The sequence below is a fragment of the Capricornis sumatraensis genome, chromosome X (genome assembly GCF_032405125.1).
Source record: "Capricornis sumatraensis isolate serow.1 chromosome X, serow.2, whole genome shotgun sequence".
In the NCBI taxonomy this organism is placed as follows: domain Eukaryota; kingdom Metazoa; phylum Chordata; class Mammalia; order Artiodactyla; family Bovidae; genus Capricornis; species Capricornis sumatraensis.
This window is the reverse complement of record NC_091092.1, coordinates 22,769,561-22,787,594: the sequence shown is the minus strand read 5'-3', so window position 1 is coordinate 22,787,594 and position 18,034 is coordinate 22,769,561. Positions and strand designations below refer to the sequence as shown.

At 38.9% G+C, this 18,034-nt stretch overlaps 1 protein-coding gene across 3 annotated transcripts in view; it reads right to left on the bottom strand.

The window, feature by feature from the left end:
* The window catches only part of PLS3 (plastin 3), a 100,441-nt gene extending 86,133 nt beyond the window's left edge, over positions 1-14,308 (bottom strand). For 2 of the 3 annotated variants that reach the window (XM_068963075.1, XM_068963073.1), the window contains exon 1: positions 14,230-14,299. The gene's annotated coding sequence lies outside the window, so the exon portion shown is untranslated. Of the gene's footprint in view, positions 1-14,229 lie in introns of all 3 variants that reach the window. The other variant, XM_068963074.1, reaches the window with a different exon arrangement.
* Positions 14,309-18,034: the final 3,726 nt, after the last annotated feature.

The following is an 18,034-nucleotide window of genomic DNA, read 5'->3' as shown; positions in this document are numbered from 1 at the left end:
ATGATAATCCCTCATTCTCATGTTCATCCCTAAAGAGTCAAAAGGTAAAGGCTCCTTCAAATGTAATGCTGCACTTTCTAAATGTAAAACACCAAGCTCTTCTGAAAATGTCAAGTGTCAAATGTATTCAATATTATTTCTGGGTAGATACGCAAGAGAGTAGTACTAATGGTCACCTGCGAAGGGAAATGGGGATCAGAGTCAGAGGCACGTTTCTTTTCTTTATGTCCCTTTATAGCATTTGAATTTTGTTCTGTGTTTATATTTCATATTTAAAGAATAATTTTAAAAAATAAATATATTATATATGTTCAAAAATGCTTTAGGCTGACTGAAAACCACTGTATTTCAAAGCATTTTTCATTTACTTCTGCAATACTTAATACTGCTTACTTTTGATCCTTATACTAGGTGTTTAAGAAATGTGTTTAAACAAGGCATATTGGATAAATCTATTATATAAAAAGTTTTTTAAAATGTGACTATACAACTTTCACAGATTTTCTGTTATTCAAGTAAAAATATTAAGGAAAAAGTTAGTATTGGAAACAAGTTGATAATAAGCTACTAAGCTTCAGGAAACAGGAAAAAATAGCTTCACTTAGATATAGAAATCAGTACTGCTCAGAGTGAAAGCAAGGATGTGCATTAACAGCAGAGTAGTGATACATGAAATATTATCTGTCAGTACCACTTCTAATCCATTAGCTGACCTGTAGTTAGACATTTAATATTAATATGTCCCATTATTCATAACAGCCAAACAGTGGAAACAACCCAAATGTCTTATCAATGGATGAACAAATAAACAAGATGTCATATATCCATACAATGGACTATTATTCAGTCATAAAAAGGAATGAAATGTTGATACATGCTACAACTTCAATGAACCTTGAAAACAATATTCTAGGTGAAAGAAGTCAGTCAAAAAAGACTACATGTTCCATTTATATATGAAAGTCCAGAACTGGGAAACCTGTAGAGACAGAAAGTAGATTAATGACTGCTTGGGGTTGGAGAGATAGGTGGCTGGGGAGAGGGATAGCTTAAAAGTATGGGGTTTCTTTCTGAGGTGACGAGAAGATTCAAAAATTGGTGATGGTCATACACATCTGTGTATATACTAAAATCCACTCAACTATACAGTTTACATGAGTGGTAGAGAATGTGAATTCTATCTCAATAAAACTGCTTTAAAAATGAAAAATATTAATATGTCACAATTTCCTTTTTGATCCTAAAGTTAAGCAGTTCTCATAATGAAAGTGCTATCTGTAACATTCATTCCTGACCAATTAAAACAAGTGAGAGGAAGAAAACCAAAGAAGCCCTTTGCTTAGTCTTCTGATAGGTTCACATCATGATGTATTTTATTCAATTACGATTCATAAGCTATCAATTTGCTGATTAGGTTTTCACAATTTAATCTTTATTAGCAAAGTCCTCTTTCAAATGTATTTATGGAGACCTGCTATGTGCCGGGTGTTCTGTGAAAGAATCAGGAGAATGGGTTTATTTTCCTTTCTCCCTAGAAGAACAGTGTTTTCCATTGTATACGGCAGGAATTTCGTGCTATCTTTGAAGCAAACCATATACACAGGACATAGTACATCCAGATATACTGCATCCATTTGATTCTCTCCCATCAAACAGAACAATGACCACATTTGGAATCCTGGGTCATTTCAAAGTCTGGGACAATCAAGAAGTTCAAGGCAGAAAATGAAGGTGTCGGTTATACCTGTGTATAGGGCTTCCATGGTGGCTCAGATGATAAAGAATCTGCCTGCAAATGCAGGAGACCCAGGTTCAATCCCTGGGCCGGGAAGACTCCCTAGAGAAGGAAATGGCTACCCATTCCAGTATTCTTGCCTGAAGAATTCCATGGACAGAGGAGCCTGGCAGGCTACAGTCCATGGTGTCGCAAAAAGTCAGACATGACTGAGTCACTAACAATTTTATACCTGTGCACACGTGCTCTGCTCAGCTGCATTGACTCTTTCCGACCCCATGCACTGTAGCCCATTCAATTCAGTTCAGTCGCTCAGTCGTGTCCGACTCTCTGTGACCCCATGAATTGCAGCACGCCAGGCCTCCCTGTCCATCACCAACTCCCGGAGTTCACTCAAACTCACATCCATCGAGTCAGTGATGCCATCCAGCCATCTCATCCTCTGTCGTCCCCTTTTCTTTCTGCCCCCAATCCCTCCCAGCATCAGAGTCTTTTCCAATGAGTCAACTCTTCACATGAGGTGGCCAAAGTACTGGAGTTTCAGCTTTAGCATCATTCCTTCCAAAGAAATCCCAGGGCTGATCTCCTTTAGAATGGACTGGTTGGATCTCCTTGCAGTCCAAGGGACTCTCAAGAGTCTTCTCCAACACCACAATTCAAAAGCATAAATTCTTTGGCCCTCAGCCTTCTTCATAGTCCAACTTTCACATGCATACATGACCACAGGAAAAACCATTGCCTTGACTAGACGGACCTTTGTTGGCAAAGTAATGTCTCTGCTTTGGGAGTAAGCGTCTGCTACACCTTTTCCCGACCCAGGATCAAACCCAGGTCTCCAGCATTGTAGGTGGATTCTTTATCAGCTAGGACACCAAGGAAGCCCCATTCTACTTGTAGTTACTGGCTATTATCCTTGACTCAGATAAAACTTAACAGAATGCTGTACTATAGAAAGTATGAGAGCTGCATGTGGAAGTAATGGCGAATCAATGTTTTTTAAGGCTTCTGCATACATGGATATTTCCACAGCTGCAGAACCAACTACTGCAGAAGTACATGCTGTGCACAACATCTACAATTTAGTAAAGCTGGAAAGAATTTTATTTTTGTAAAAACTAAATGGGGAGTGGCTCACTTTCTTGCCAAAGGGCTATTTTATTCCAAGACACTGGTGTCTGCTGACCTTCATTTATAGGCTGAGCAATGTTCTATTTAAGTAAAATTAACTCATGGTGGGCACTTTTTCTAGGATGCAATAATTATTGCAAAGAAATAACAATGTTTAAACTTGATTTGTTCTTAGTTTAGATTTGATTATATTGGGTTATACATGAATGTCTTTGTTCACACAAGGTTTAAATTTAGAAATTATTTTATGTTGAGAAAAAAGGCCATATTTAAGTTCCTTCTCTACATGTAAGAATATTTTTAGGTTTTATGAAATCCAGTATTATGTCTTTTCTTCTAGACTGCAGGAGTATCTTACCATCTTTGTAGCCCTAGCACTTAGCAGCTTTCATTAAACTTATTTTAGTTGAATGATGAAAGAATTCCACAAAGAGACTAATTAAGGCATTGTCCATGTTACTATATTTGGCTAACTCTTACTCCATCTGTAGTTTGTACTATCGGCAATATATACCTTAGAACTCTGGGCATATTTTAAAGTTTCCCTGAGTTTTACATCTCTTTGTAAATGCCTTATAGGCCTGCTTTTATATAATCCTTACACATTTCGAAGTACTTGACATAGCAATATTCCCTTCATCTTTACACAAACCCTCTCTAGATAGGGAAGTTTGCCATGATCTGCTTGCTCCTATAAATATATTCTAGTTTGCTTTCATTTCAGGAGGGGGGGCAACTAATGCCAGAAAACTTTGATTTAGGAAAAGATACCAAATGTATGGGTTGGCTTATATCTTTATACATGTTATTCTATCAGTATTACTTTTTCGCTATCTATACTTAATATTAATTTGGCTATATTGTTTTTTAATTATTATAAGACAAAATATAAATTTTTAATTATTCATAACCACTTACAAAAGCTATTCAACTGTAGCTTTAAACTGGAGAGCCACAAACTGCTCAAAATATTTGTTGAATGTGTCAATGTCCTTCATCATTTCCTGGTTTTAGCTTTTGAAAACTTCCACTAGAGGAAATAATAGGCATCGTAAATTTAAAATGAATATGTTTTGGATTCACCCATGACTAAGATTCTGATTTAATTTATAACTCTCTGCCTTCCCCAGCATTTTAAGTTTTGACTAATTTAATTTCTCTTTTCTCCTATTTTTCAAAGGCAAACTTTTAAACACTCATGTTTATACTATTTCTACTATTGTAGAAACAAACACTTAAGAACTTGAAGCTTTTTTTTCCTACCCTCCAAAATAAACATCAACATTACCTATTACCTTCCATCCTGATCTAAGCTAAATTTGTTAGTAGCAATGAGTTTATAGTGGTGTCTGTAATATATTAAAAGAGTATCATTTCCAATTTTCATTTGAGGGTGAATTTAGGCTGCTGGATTGCATATCCTCATAAAAAGGCAAATGGTAAAAGGGTTTGTAGCTAAGTCAAGAGGCTTCTTCAACCTGGAACATTGTTAAAATCCTCTACATGTGTAATGCAAAGCATTAGGAAGTCATATTTTCACAATACCATTAAATAAAACAAACAAAAAAAACACCTATCTTATTTATCTTCAGTGGTGATACTTAAGGGAAAAAGAGTAAATCAGAGGAAAATGAAGAGGTAGCTACAGACACCTGATAAAGATCACCTAAGGCAACATTAATTGACCTATAAATTGGCATGCCACATGGCTTGTGGGATCTTAATTCCCTGACCAGGAATCCAAACCCTGCTCTCAGCGGTGAAAGCATGGATTCCTATCCATTGCACCGCCAGGGAAGTCCCCACTATTTTCTTTACAAATGTTCTCCTTTAATTTTAAGGACAACACTAAAACAAGTCATATCATCCCCATTTTATAGATAGTAAAATTGAGGTTTGGAGGAGTTACAGAACTTCCCCAATATCACAGAGATATAAAACAGCAAAACCATGGGAACCCACATTTTATACTAAACTCCAGTCTGACTATGAAATATAGCATGTACATTATACCTCTGAGAACAAAAAAGAGAGGTGATGAGAACGAGTTGTCTGGTCAGACATTTTCCACATCACTTCTGGGTCATCAGATGATGTCCAGAACAACATGGTCCTTAGTGCCACCGATGAACTGGGGGAAGGAAACAAACATCCGGGAAGGGTCTATGAAGCAGCATGGGTTAAGTTTAGAGAGAGAGATGCAGTGTACAATGAGACATTTAAATATACAAAATATTTGTTAAGTGTCCTAATTGGAGGATTCACTATACATGGAATCTAGGCACAAATTAACTGATGGCACCAGGAATTTTACCACTATTTGATCTCAGTTTAGCTATTTAAGCAAGTTGAATGAAATATATAACTGAGTTTATTGAGTAGTGTCAAAGTACAGGCACACCTCATTTTATTGCACTTTCCAGATATTTTACTTTTTACAAATTGAAGGTTTGTGGCAAGCCTGCATCAAGTGAGGAATCTATTGGCATCTTTTTCCCAATAGCATTTTCTCATTTTGTGTCACATTTTGGGAACTCTCACCATATTTCACAATTTGTCATTATCATTATACTTGTTATAGTGATTGGTGATCAGTGATCTTCAATGTTACTAGGATACACTGAAGCCTCAGATGATAAACTGGTATTTTTTAAACAATAAAATATTTTTAATTATGTACTTTTTAAAGATGTAATGCTATTGCACACTTAATAGACTACAGTATTGTACACATGACTTTTATATGTGCTAGGAAGTCAAAAAAATTGGTGTGACTCACATTATGGTGGTAGTCTGGATGTAATTGATGTATCACTGAGCTGCAACTGCACAACCTGAGATAAAAAAAAAGCCTTTCGACAAACAGAGCTGTTTGTATGTCTGTGAGTCTATTTCTGTTTTGTAAATAAGCTCATTTATATCATATTTTAGATTCCACGTATAAGTGATATCACATATTTGATGATATTCGTCTTTCTCTGTCTGACTACTTCACTTAGTATGATCGTCTCTAGGTCCATCCATGTTGTGGCAAATGACATTATTTCATTCCTTTTATGGTTGAGTAATATTCCATCACATATATACACACATACACAGCACATATTCATCCATCTGTCAATGGACATCTAGGTTGTTTCCATTTCTTAGCTATTGTAATGGAGAAGGCAATGGCACCCCACTCCAGTACTCTTGCATGGAAAATCCCATGGACAGAGGAGCCTGGTAGGCTGCAGTCCCTGGGGTCGCTGAGGGTCGGACACGACTGAGCGACTTCCCTTTCACTTTTCACTTTCATGCATTGGAGAAGGAAATGGCAACCCACTCCAGTGTTCTTGCCTGGAGAATCCCAGGGATGGCGGAGCCTGGTGGGCTGCCGTCTATGGGGTCACACAGAGTCGGACACGACTGAAGCGGCTTAGCAGCAGCAGCAGCAGCTATGATAAACAGTGCTACTATGAACATCAGAGTATGTGTATATTTCCAAATTAGAGTTTTCATCTTTTCCAGATATATGCCCAGGAGTGGGATTGCTGGATCATATGGTAGTTTATGGTTACTAAAGGGGAAGGGGGAATAAGTTTGAGATTAACATATGCATACTGCTATATATAAAATATAAAACAAGGACCTACTATATAGCACAGGGAACTACACTCACTATCTTGTAATAACCTATAATGGAAAAGAAACTGAAAAAGAATACATATGTATAAAATTGTATCACTTTGCTACACACCAGAAGCTAACAACATTGTAAATCAACTATACTTCAGTAAGAATAAATTAATAAAACAAAAGAACCTCCAAACACAGCCATTTAATCAACTTCACGATTAAAAGTTTCTTTAGGATACTGAAAGTTCCTGGTCACAAATAAGGTTTCCATACTTGAACAGAGTTTTACAGCAATCTGAAATCTAAAGGCTAATTAAATACAAACCTGTCTCCCTTCCCCCATTAACAGTTCCATTTCAAAAAATAGAACTTCCTAGGATTGTGCACCCCACAGGATTCTACTTCATCCTGCTTTGCACCTGCTAACTAGATCAGAGGAAACCACAATATTTCTAAGACATATACTTTACCTAAACCAGCTCCAGTTTAGTCACATACAAAACACTATATAAAGAATGGCTTGTTGTTTTCCTGAGTGCTGTTCTTTGAAATCAAGGCTCTTTTTGGGTAAGCCAGTGTTTAAACTTCAAAGATTGTCAAAGGAATTCATCTTTAAAAACAAAAATCTTTGCAATTTTTCTTCTAAATACCTATCCCAAAGAAATACTCAGAGTCACAAAATGCTTTTTGCCCCAGGATGTTCACTGAAGTATTATCTATAACATATGGAAAGAAAAAAAATTTCCAACAACCTGGAATTAGTGAAATAAAATTATGAAATCTCATGCAGTAATTTTAAATATTTTCAAAAATATCTTATTATGTGAAAACATTTTCACAGTATAATAAGTGAAAAAAAAGAGATACAAACTGCATATACAACATGATCCCAATTTTAAAAATATTTAACTTTCTATACAGGAAACAGATTTAAAAAATATGAACAAGTGGCATGATTACGAGTAATCTTTACTTTTATTCTTTATAAAAATTTTTGCTTTCTTTTAATACTTTTACAATGGCCTTGTATTTTTTAATCCAACGCAAAGTGATTAAAAACATCTGAAGTACACACTACTTAAGACACTTTTCCAGCAGATTAGCTAAATATACCTATTGACTATTATAGCAATAGGATATACTGAAGGAATCATCTCTTGTCACTTTTACCTCTGAGAAAGCAGTCTGAAATGGAAATTCTCCCTCACTGAAATACAAGCTCCAAAATGTCAAAAAGACATAAAGAAATGGCAAAAACAGGGACATATAAGCAAGTAAATAAATACAGAAAAAAAGCTTAAAAATTACATTAATCTATAAAGGACAATGTATTAGTATTATAATTCAGTGTCAATAGCAGAATGTCAATCTGAGCACAACACTATGTAATTAGAGCATATAAGGTAGAATGCAATAATATGAATATTCAAAGCTATTTTACTGTCCTCACAAATTCTATTTTACAGAAAGTATTTATATTTTATATAAATATATATACACATATAAAGTAAAAACAGCTTAAGAGAATCAAAATTTTATTTTCAATGACTAGGTTACAAGGTTACAAAAAATGATTTGCCATTTTTTAAACTAGAGATGGTAGAAATGAGATCAGATTTTACAAAAGAAAACAATTTATTTTAGCAAAAAGAACCTTTTCTTCAGAACTAGCCACACGATACCAGGTAATTTCAAAAGTTCTTTAACTCAGGGCTTTCTGCTTATTTCATTTTCATTAGGTACTGTTACTTCACAAATGATATTTTAACAAATGTTATCAAACATAATTTTAATAAAATAAAACATATGATAATGCAAAGAATGACAGGGTTAAAGAACCATTATGTAATTGGCAAGATGACAACAGACATTGAACATTAATTCCAAGTTAACAATTTTGAGGGTGGGGGTTGAAAATGACCCCTCAGAAGTTTACCTAGCCCAAGGTTTGTTTTTCAAAAGAAAATCTACATTCACTTCTCACTTTTCTGTGTTAATGATGGCATGACACTTAAACATACAGATTATCTCCTTCATTATACACTTTTCCATACTTCACATATGCAATTTAGAGTGCAATTACACAGAGAAACATTTGATTTTTCATGCGCAATTTTACACAAAACCTCCTATAGCAGGCAATCACAAAACTAAGAAAGAAGTATGATAAGCCAAAGTACTTTGTAAGCTTTAGCAATAAACACCAAAATACTGCTCGATAGTTGCTTGGGAAAAGTAAGAAAAAAAACCCACACCACATTAATGGCTTTAACGGATACTTGGCACAATATTTGAGGGGAAAAAATATAACAAAGTATTACATGTATAGGGCTTAATGCTCTTGTTATCAACCATTTCTCTTATTTTTCATTATACTATGTCTGGCTTTATTTCTCCTTAGCTTGTAAAAGTGGATGGTTGGAGACTATTACAGACAAGTAAAAATGTGGCAAGACTTAAGTGATGAGAACTCTATTTCTGTAAACTCTTGTTAAAACTTTGGTGCTTCTATGATATACTACTACAGTGCTTTGAATTTATATAGCACCTGTCTGCTGAAGAGCCAAGGCTTACATAGTTCATTTATCCTTTCAGCATCCCTGTGAAATACGTAGATCAGAAACAGATGGTTTACAAATAAAGTAAAATCCAGATATGAACACAGAGAACTTCCATAATTTACTTAAGATGGCCTATCTGTGCAAACTGTAGAGGATTAAAAGACCCTGGATTTTTTTCCAGTAAACAATACTACCTCCTTATCATCAAACCAATTTCCAGACTGCTAAGAAAAATTAAGCTTTCTTATAATATAAAATCAGAAAGTTTAATGTGCCAAAATCTCTGATAAGGAATGACAGAAATGGTCTATATTTTAAAGAAATAACATTAGTCACTGCGTAAGCCACCAGTGATCATCTTCCTGTATAGTCACCAATTTTCCAACAAGGTATTTAGCTTAAATACAGTTGCTTCTCAGGTGGTGCTAGTGGTAAAGAACCCACCTGCCAATGCAGGAGACATAAGAAACTAGGGTTCAATCCCTGGGTCAGGAAGATCCCCTGGAGGAGTACATGGCAACCACTCCAGTATTCTTGCTTGGACAATCTCATGGACAGAAGAACCTGGCACCCTATAGTCCATAGGGTAGCAAAGAGTTGGACATGACTGAAGCGACTTAGCATGCAATATAGTCGCATTACAATTGGTAAACAAATCAACCGATAAATAAAATTGAAATAAGCAATACTATTTCTATATAAAAGACACAACAAAGTCCTTGAGCCATGCCCTCTGTTTATAAACGAGAAAATGTGTGGTGTCTGGCACATGTATGTACTCAATGTTATATAATAATGTAATAATCTTTAGTGACTTTCTCAAGGTCAAATTATGAGTCAGTGGCAGAACCATGTCTAGAATCTAGTTCTTCTGAAGGAAGTCCAACATACTTCCCCCTTACCACTGTAATTTTCATTTAACAGCAATGCTTTTTCATCCCTAAAACAGTTTATACTCAGCAATATTTGTCTTTCAAGTGCTAAGAATAAGGCAAATTCAATGTTATTAAACTTATTAAAATTTTGGAAACTGTCACCTCCATAACTACCAGTTGGCCCAAGTATTATCAGATCTTTTCCTGAGACTGACATTTCATGATTAGACTGTTTTTAATATTTCTAGACCATAATTTTAACCAAAGCTCTCTCATAACTAAAAACAGCTAGTCGTGACCACTGGTATCTAAAAGACCTTCCAACAGTATAATGTATCCAAAAAACTTTTGAAACCTCCAACACATTGAACATACATTATATGGTATGTCATTCCCTAGAATAATTATACAGACTCAAAATGTGATCTAGCTGTTTTCTTCTAAACTGAGTTTTATTATTTTCACACATCAAACTTTCCCCCCAGATTACTTTTCACCAAAACAGCATGAGCAATTACAAAGTGATTCCAAAAACAGATACCCAAGTCGTCATGTATTGATAGATGTTAGATGTTTGTTTTCAATTTTATATCTGCTACTTCTGGAATCTGTACTAAACAGCAAAAACAAACAGTTTGGCATATACATTCCACCTAGATTATGATAAATTCTGATAAGGAATGACAGAAATGGTCTATATTTTAAAGAAATAACATTAGTCACACAGTACCAAATTCACAAATTTATCATATGTGCCAAGAATATTATTACGTCAGTATATTTCTTGGATAGGCAAGCAGAAATGCCTAAAACAGAATATGGAAAAATTGCAAGTGGATTTCCTTCCTTTTCTCTGTCAGTTTCACCAAAAAGAATCTCCTTAGTCCTCAAACACTGTGGTGAAGCTACCACCCACTTCTTTTCAGTAACAGTCACACTGTTTACCTTGGAGAGACATCTACTCAGTGGACATGAATTTGAGCAAACTCCAGGAGACAGTGAAGGACAGGGAAGCCTGACTTGCCACAGTCCATGGGGTCGCAAAGAGTCGGACATGACTTAAGAACAACAAAAATGTCCATGTAGCTCCTGATAGTGCCCTGGATACTGACATTCTGCCAGTATAAATAGTCACAGTTAAGTCTAATGTACTTGTAACCATTTGTAGAAGAAACTTAATCTCAACCCAAATATTACTCACTAGTTGTAATAATCCTTTTACCCAAAATGTATTAAGCCTAGACATTTTTAGCAATTGACCCTAAATGATGCCATCAGATTGGATTCCTTCGACCTGAGTGTTAATTATCTGTGTAAAATCAAGTTGTTGTTTAGTCGCGAAGTAGTGAGTGTCCCACTCTTTTGCGACCCCATGGAGGCAAAGCATAATTTATTTGGCTCTCCCACCCCAGACAAAGAGTTTGATCACTTTCTAGATCTAACAATAGAAATTAAGTATTAGACTCGTAATCCTCTAATTTTGATGAAAGCCTGGGTTCATTAGATCATACCACTGAAAAATGAAGTCAGTAGTTTTAAACAAGTGGACACCTCTGAGACAAAAGACTGTGGACAGACAGCCTAGTGAGGATCCTGTTTTGACATGAGTTAATATTATTTTAAAAAGAACTTAACTCCCTATCACTTTAACCTAGTTGGATAGTTGTACTCTTTCCTTTTTTAAGGTTAAATATTTATTAGTTCAATCTAAAATTATATTATCACCTCAACTTCCACTAGGGGGGTCTATCTAGCAGTGTGTCCTTAACTCCCAATTAACTCAGGTGCAGCTTGAGTCCGCTTCCAGCTAATCTGTGCTGCCAGGTTAAGCCTGGCAGTCAGAGCTATGTGCTTTAAAGTTGTTCTAGGTTTTAGGCTCAGAAACCCATGCACAGCATAAAAATGGAGTGCTCAAGTCATTCAGAGGTTGCTGCAGTACGTAAAGGGTTTCTGGCTAAAGCATACAAAGCCAAAATCTCTTAACTGTTCCCAGTTTCATTTTTAGCTGCCCTAGTTGTTTTCAAGACTGAATATGTGTCAACTAGATCCATTTTTGTAAATAAGTAAAGCTTTTAAACTCTTGACCGCAGAGGTTCTGCTGCCCATTTCTGTACTCTGCAATACATAATCTAAATCACAAAAACCGTAAAGTTTTTCCAACAGTAGTCTTAACTTGGGTCACTTGGGTGGGTATTGGTCATTACAGAAGTTGTTTCTGTGGCATCTCATTATTCTGCTAAAGTATTGAGAGGCACAAACCCAATCAGCTCTATTTCTCAAATTTAGTGTCCACTGTTTTTGTGCCTTATTTCTGATCCAATTTCAAACCACAGTAACTGATGGTTAATTTTAGCCAAAAGATTATCCACCACTTTCAAGCAGATGCCTAATATAGAGAACAGTTCAACTGGAATATAGGCCAGACCTAGGTACATGGACAAAGCCTAATTTTTTTAAACACTATCTTATGGGATATGGCTTCAAATCAATCATTTCAGAATGAAACAGGGCATGAATAAAAGGACAATTTTCCCAGGAAATAATTAGTAAGATATTTTTAAAATTTAGAAAAGCCATAACTAGATTGAAGAGCCACAGGGGAGACATATATCCCAGCACAAACATATTTCAAGCCCTTATTTTAAAAACAGCTTCTGTTTTTATTCTGGATAAAATCTGAGCACCAAATTCCCTTTGTGTTCCCCTCATCCACATCCAAGTAGAATTCCCTTGAGTAGAGGCTAGTTCACACCCTCTCCCCTTTTTGGTCGAGTATTTTTGGGAAAATGGACTTCAGCCATTACATTCCAGTTTTAAAGTCAAAAGAAGTTATGTGACCATGACCCCAGGGGCATCAGAGACTTGGGGCACGTGATGCCAATTGGCATGTGTGGGGCTTCCGCCAGTATGTTGGAATTCGCTCTAAATTGCATCCTCAGGATCAAGTTTAGGTGCCCAAATACACTGTGACATCTAATAAAGCGGACTATCTGCTTATTTCTCAGTAGTTTTTCACTTCACCTAGGTACCTACTGTGCGGCCTGCCAGGCTCTCTTCCCAGTCCCCCCCCTCATCCCCGGTAACAAGTCGGGCACCCCCAGCATCCTGTCTATCTCTTCCTAAACGGCGAATTAATTCTAAACTCAACCTTGAGCACCAACCGGGATGTCGTGCAGATCGGGTGTGGAGCAAGAAGCGTGGCGTACGGGAAGTGTCATAAAGCCTTAAGTCCACTCCACCTCCCAGGCTGGGATCTTCTGCCCAGAAGCCTGGCGGTCGGAGCCGCCAGCACATTAAAGCCAGGAGCAGCAGCGGCGACGGCGGCGGCGGCAACTTTGGGACTGGCGAGAAGCCAGGGCGCGGGTGGTCGGCGTTCCCCGCCCCCCCCACCCCCGCCTCTCATTAGGGCGCTAAGTACTGCGGGTGCGGAAAAGTAAACACTGGCAAGTGCAGCTGTGTGGGAGAAGGGGGATGTTGCCCCTCTCCCACCGTCCCTTTCGACTCTGTCTCCCGAGCCGCCGGGACCGTGTGCGCTCGAGGGTGCGGAGCCAGAGGAGCTGAGAAAGGAGCAGACCGGGCGGCAAGGAATCGGGAGCGTGAAGAACGGAAAGGTACTGTCCTAACGGCATGGGGATGTCCTGCTACTGAAAGGAAAAAAGTGCTTACTCATAGGGAGATCGCTAAGCGATCGCTACTGGCCAGGGAAGCAGGCGGAAGGCAGGCAACCAGAGCCTCGTTCTCTCCCTGGGCCACCGCACCCCGAGGAGCCGGGGGCCGAGGTGAGCCTGAGAGGTCACCGGAGGCGGGCGAGCCGGGGCTGGAGGCGTAGCAGGCGGCGGGCTCCGGGATTTCCTGAGTCCAGAGCCGGCGGAGGCGGGGGGAGGAGGGTGGCAGTAGCTGGAGAAGGACGATCGAGGGAAGTTTAGACGCTGGGTTTCTACTTCGGGGCCGCCGCCGGTAAAGGGGAGAAGGGCAAGGGTTGGCGTCAAGGACTCCAGCCCAAGGTTGGCAACAAGTTAAGAGCAACGATTGAGAAAACACCATCTCCCCCAGTGAACGTCAGAAAACGTGTCTGAAGCGGGTAGCGGTCATGGGGAACACTCGGTCACTCCCACCCATCCCTGCTGCGAACGGTCGCTTTGGCGCCCAAGGCTGGGACAGAAATCTCTCCAGCCTCCCTCTCAGGCCCCCGCCCCCCGTGCCAGGCATGTTCCCGCCGAGGTTCCTGGAGATGCTCTCCTCTGGACCCACTCCTGCCCACGCTCAGGGACCCTGCTCCCCTCGTGCCCTCCTGTACCTGCAGAGCACTTACAGAAAGTCGCAGAGTACCGGATCTGGCCCAACTGCCTCCGTCCGACGCACTCAGACAACTTCTGCCGCTCGGAATCTTTGCGGCTGTGGTTCTAAAGCCAGCGCTCCCGCCCCTTCTGCCAGGCCCTCCGCCCCTCGGCCGCCGCCATTGGCTCGGGTGGTGCTAGCAGTCGGCCTGGGAACCAGGAAAGGGATTGGGCCACGAGCCTGTCACATCATCTGGGTGGGGTTTTGGGACAAAAGGCACAGGGATGGGCGCCCTGGAGGGATGGGGACTGTAACTGCGGCTGGGAGCGGAGATTGGCCCTCTGCTCCCTCTCTCCCCTTCCCAAGCTCCGAAGAGACTAGAAGTCCTCAGAGCCTGGCTGGGGTACCAGTTTCTCAAAAACCGTGTAGAATAAATGAAAAGATGAGAATGTGGGAGCGAGAGTTTGAATGTTACCAAGACCCTATTTAAGTCTGGAGAGTACAGTTTCAACCTAGAATCATAAAAAGAATCTGGACGTGGGAAGGGACGTTAGTAGTACGCATCAGTAGTCTCTTCGGCTCCAATCAGCTCAGGTGCGGAGCAACGCAGAGGGAAAACCTCAGCAATCTTCCCTTTCTAACTAGTTCTCTGGAACAGATAAATGCACAGGACGAGGCTCTCATGTTTTGGGTTTCATGCCAAGTAAATTGTTGGCCAAAGTCACCTGTGTGGTCTGTTTGTCCATACGGAAAGGAGTGAGAGGTGGAGGTGGGGAGGGACGTGAAAGTTACGTGGTTCCCGTTGGTTGACTGTAAACGGATGTCAATTCTCATCAATCTCCTTTCACCAGAGAAAACTTGGAGACATACTCCTTCTTCCTAGAGTACCTTTCCTTCTTCTTGGCCTCTTTGTCATAGCTGACCTCTTTCATTAACATGCGCTGAGGTTTTCCCTGCTTATCTGCATTCCAATCTTTGGAATCAAGAGACTGGCTTGTGGCACAAGAAGCGAAAGGCTAAACCCTTTCCCGTTTCAGTCGCAACCATTTTGTTCAGGCAATGTGTGCTTGGAAATTTTTTTTAAGAATTTTAAGTTGGTTCAACTCAATCTCATTTTATATGCACTAGGAAAATCTGCTAAATTCAGAGTGGCCTGAAACATTGAATGGTCTTGTCAAGGAAACCTCCCTTTATCTGCTGTTCTGGATTTCTTGAGAGAAATTAATCTATAGTGAGTGTCCTGGCTTCTTAAATGGGCAGAGAAGGAGAGTTCATATACTGCCTAAAGGCTCTACTAGCAGAGAAGGAATTGGCATTGTGAAAAAGCCTTGTTAAATATTAATTAATGATTAACCAGCTGGAAGAACATATGAAAGGCACAGAAAGGTGAAAAATAAATGAGAGGGCAATCATCAGGCTTTCAGAAACATTAAATTTCTGGTGTTAGAGATTTTGCACTGGGTCAGGCTAGGGTCAGCATAAAAGTACCGATTTTAACATGTTCACGTTGTATGAACTGTGCACTATATCGCCACACACATTTACAAGAGGCTCCAAAATGAGATTTCTAATTGTCAGTAATTAGCCCAAGGTTTGGTATGGTTTCTGGAATTCTTTACACAAAATTTCTAGATACACTGATACAGTACTTTAGTTTTCTACATTTTATGTTGTCTGTAAATCACTCCTGAAGAGCTTCCAGTCTCGATTAATTTTTTTTAGAGTTTGGTTGCTTTACAATGTTGTGTTAGTTTCTACTGTATAGCAAAGTGAATCAGCTATACGTATATGTATATCCCCTCTTTTTTGGGTTTCCTTCCCATTTAGGTCACCACAGGGCACTGAGTAGAGTTCCCTAGCTTTACAGTCCACCTGCTTTAAAACTTGGGAGAAGGCAATGGCACCCCACTCCATTACTCTTGCCTAGAAAATCCCATGGATGGAGAAGCCTGGTAGGCTGCATTCCATGGGGTGGCTAAGAGTTGGACATGACTGAGCGACTTCACTTTCACTTTTCACTGTCATGCATTGGAGAAGGAAATGGCAACCCACTTCAGTGTTTTTGCCTGGAGAATCCCAGGGATGGGGGAGCCTGGTGGGCTGCCATCTATGGGGTCACACAGAGTCGGACACGACTAAAGCTACTTAGCAGCAGCAGCAGCTTTAAAACTTAAATTTACAGACTTAGAATATCTTATGAAGGGACTCAAGCTAAATTTTCAAGAATAGGTATATTTGTCTCAATTACTTACCTTAGTATTCTATTTTAGTATATTTTTCAAGTGTTAAGAGTTTAGAATAAGTCAAAATATTAAGAATCCTAAGGATATGCTATATTTAGGCTTTCCTGTTTTGTTTTGTTAAAAAAAAAAAAAACTTACATAGGAGCTTTAAGTGAAGTGAAGTTGCTCAGTCGTGTCCAACTCTTTGCGACCCCATGGACTGTAGCCTACTGGGCTCCTCCATCCATGGGATTTTCCAGGCAAGAGTACTGGAGTGGGTTGCCATTTCCTTCCATAGGAGCTTTACATAAGCTTTAATTTACTTACTAATACTAAGGATGTCAGAATTCAACAAGAGCTTGTAGTCAAGAAATGTCACTTTAATAGAAGTCCAGTGGCCATAATTTCAAAGCCATGGGGTGCCCAGACAGTAGCACTGCATCTTACTGCCTCAGTAGTTTCCAACAGATAAAACATGCCCTATTTGGATGGTGGTTGAGATTCCTGTTTAACAAACTCAACAATAAAATCCAAGTAGAACTCCATTTTAATGAAAATTCCTAAAATAGCCATTTTGATGTAACTAAGCTACTTTTGTGTTACCCAAAATCTAAAAGTCCTTTTCAGAGGTTAGTGTTTTGCTCTAGGAAAGGGGCCTTGGACTCAAAGCTCTAATAAAACTGCATTTCATTCTGATCTTTCAAACCGTCAGTTTAAGACATAGAGAATCATTCACAAAGTAACCCAAAGTTGGTAGTTTTTTCTATCTATATAAAAGAATCTTGCACAGATGATCTTCAGGGTCTCTTTCAGAAGCTCAAAGGCAGGTTTTTGACTCTAATTCATATTTCAAAATTGATTTATAATTAAACAAATTATAGTAGTTTCAGGGGTACAACATGTTGATTTGATACTTTTATACATTATGAGATGATCACAAGTCCAGTTACCATCAAAAGTTGTTATAATATTGACTATATTCCATACATGTACATAATAACTCCATGAAATTTATTTTATAGCTGGAAGCTTGTACTTCTTATTCCTCTTCACCTGTTTCACTCATTCCCCCATGCCCCTCCATTCTAGCAACCACTAGTTCTCTGTATTTCTAAGCCTATTTCTGTTTTGTTTATTTGTTCTGTTATTTTAGATTTCACATATAAGTGAAATTATATGGTATTTGTTTTTCTCTATCTGTCTTATTTCTCTTAGCATAATACCCTCCAGGTTGATCCATGTTGTCACAAATGGTAAGATTTCATTCTTTTTCATGGATGAGTAATATTCCATTGTGGGCTTTCCTGGTGGCTCAGCGATAAAGAATCTGCTTGCTGTGCAGGAGATGTAGGAGACACGGGTTTGATCCCTGGTTTGAGAAGATTCCCCTGGAGAAGGGAATGGTTTCCCTCGCCAGTACTCTGGCCTGGAGAGTTCCATGGACAGAGGAGCCTGGAAGGCTACAGTCCATGGGGTCATAAAGAGTCGGACATGACTGAACGACTTTGACTTTCACTGGGTTCCTTCCCATATCGTGGCTATTGGAAATAATGCTGCAGTAAACATACGAATGCATGTATCTTTCAAATTAGTGTTTTTGTTTTCTTTGGATAAATA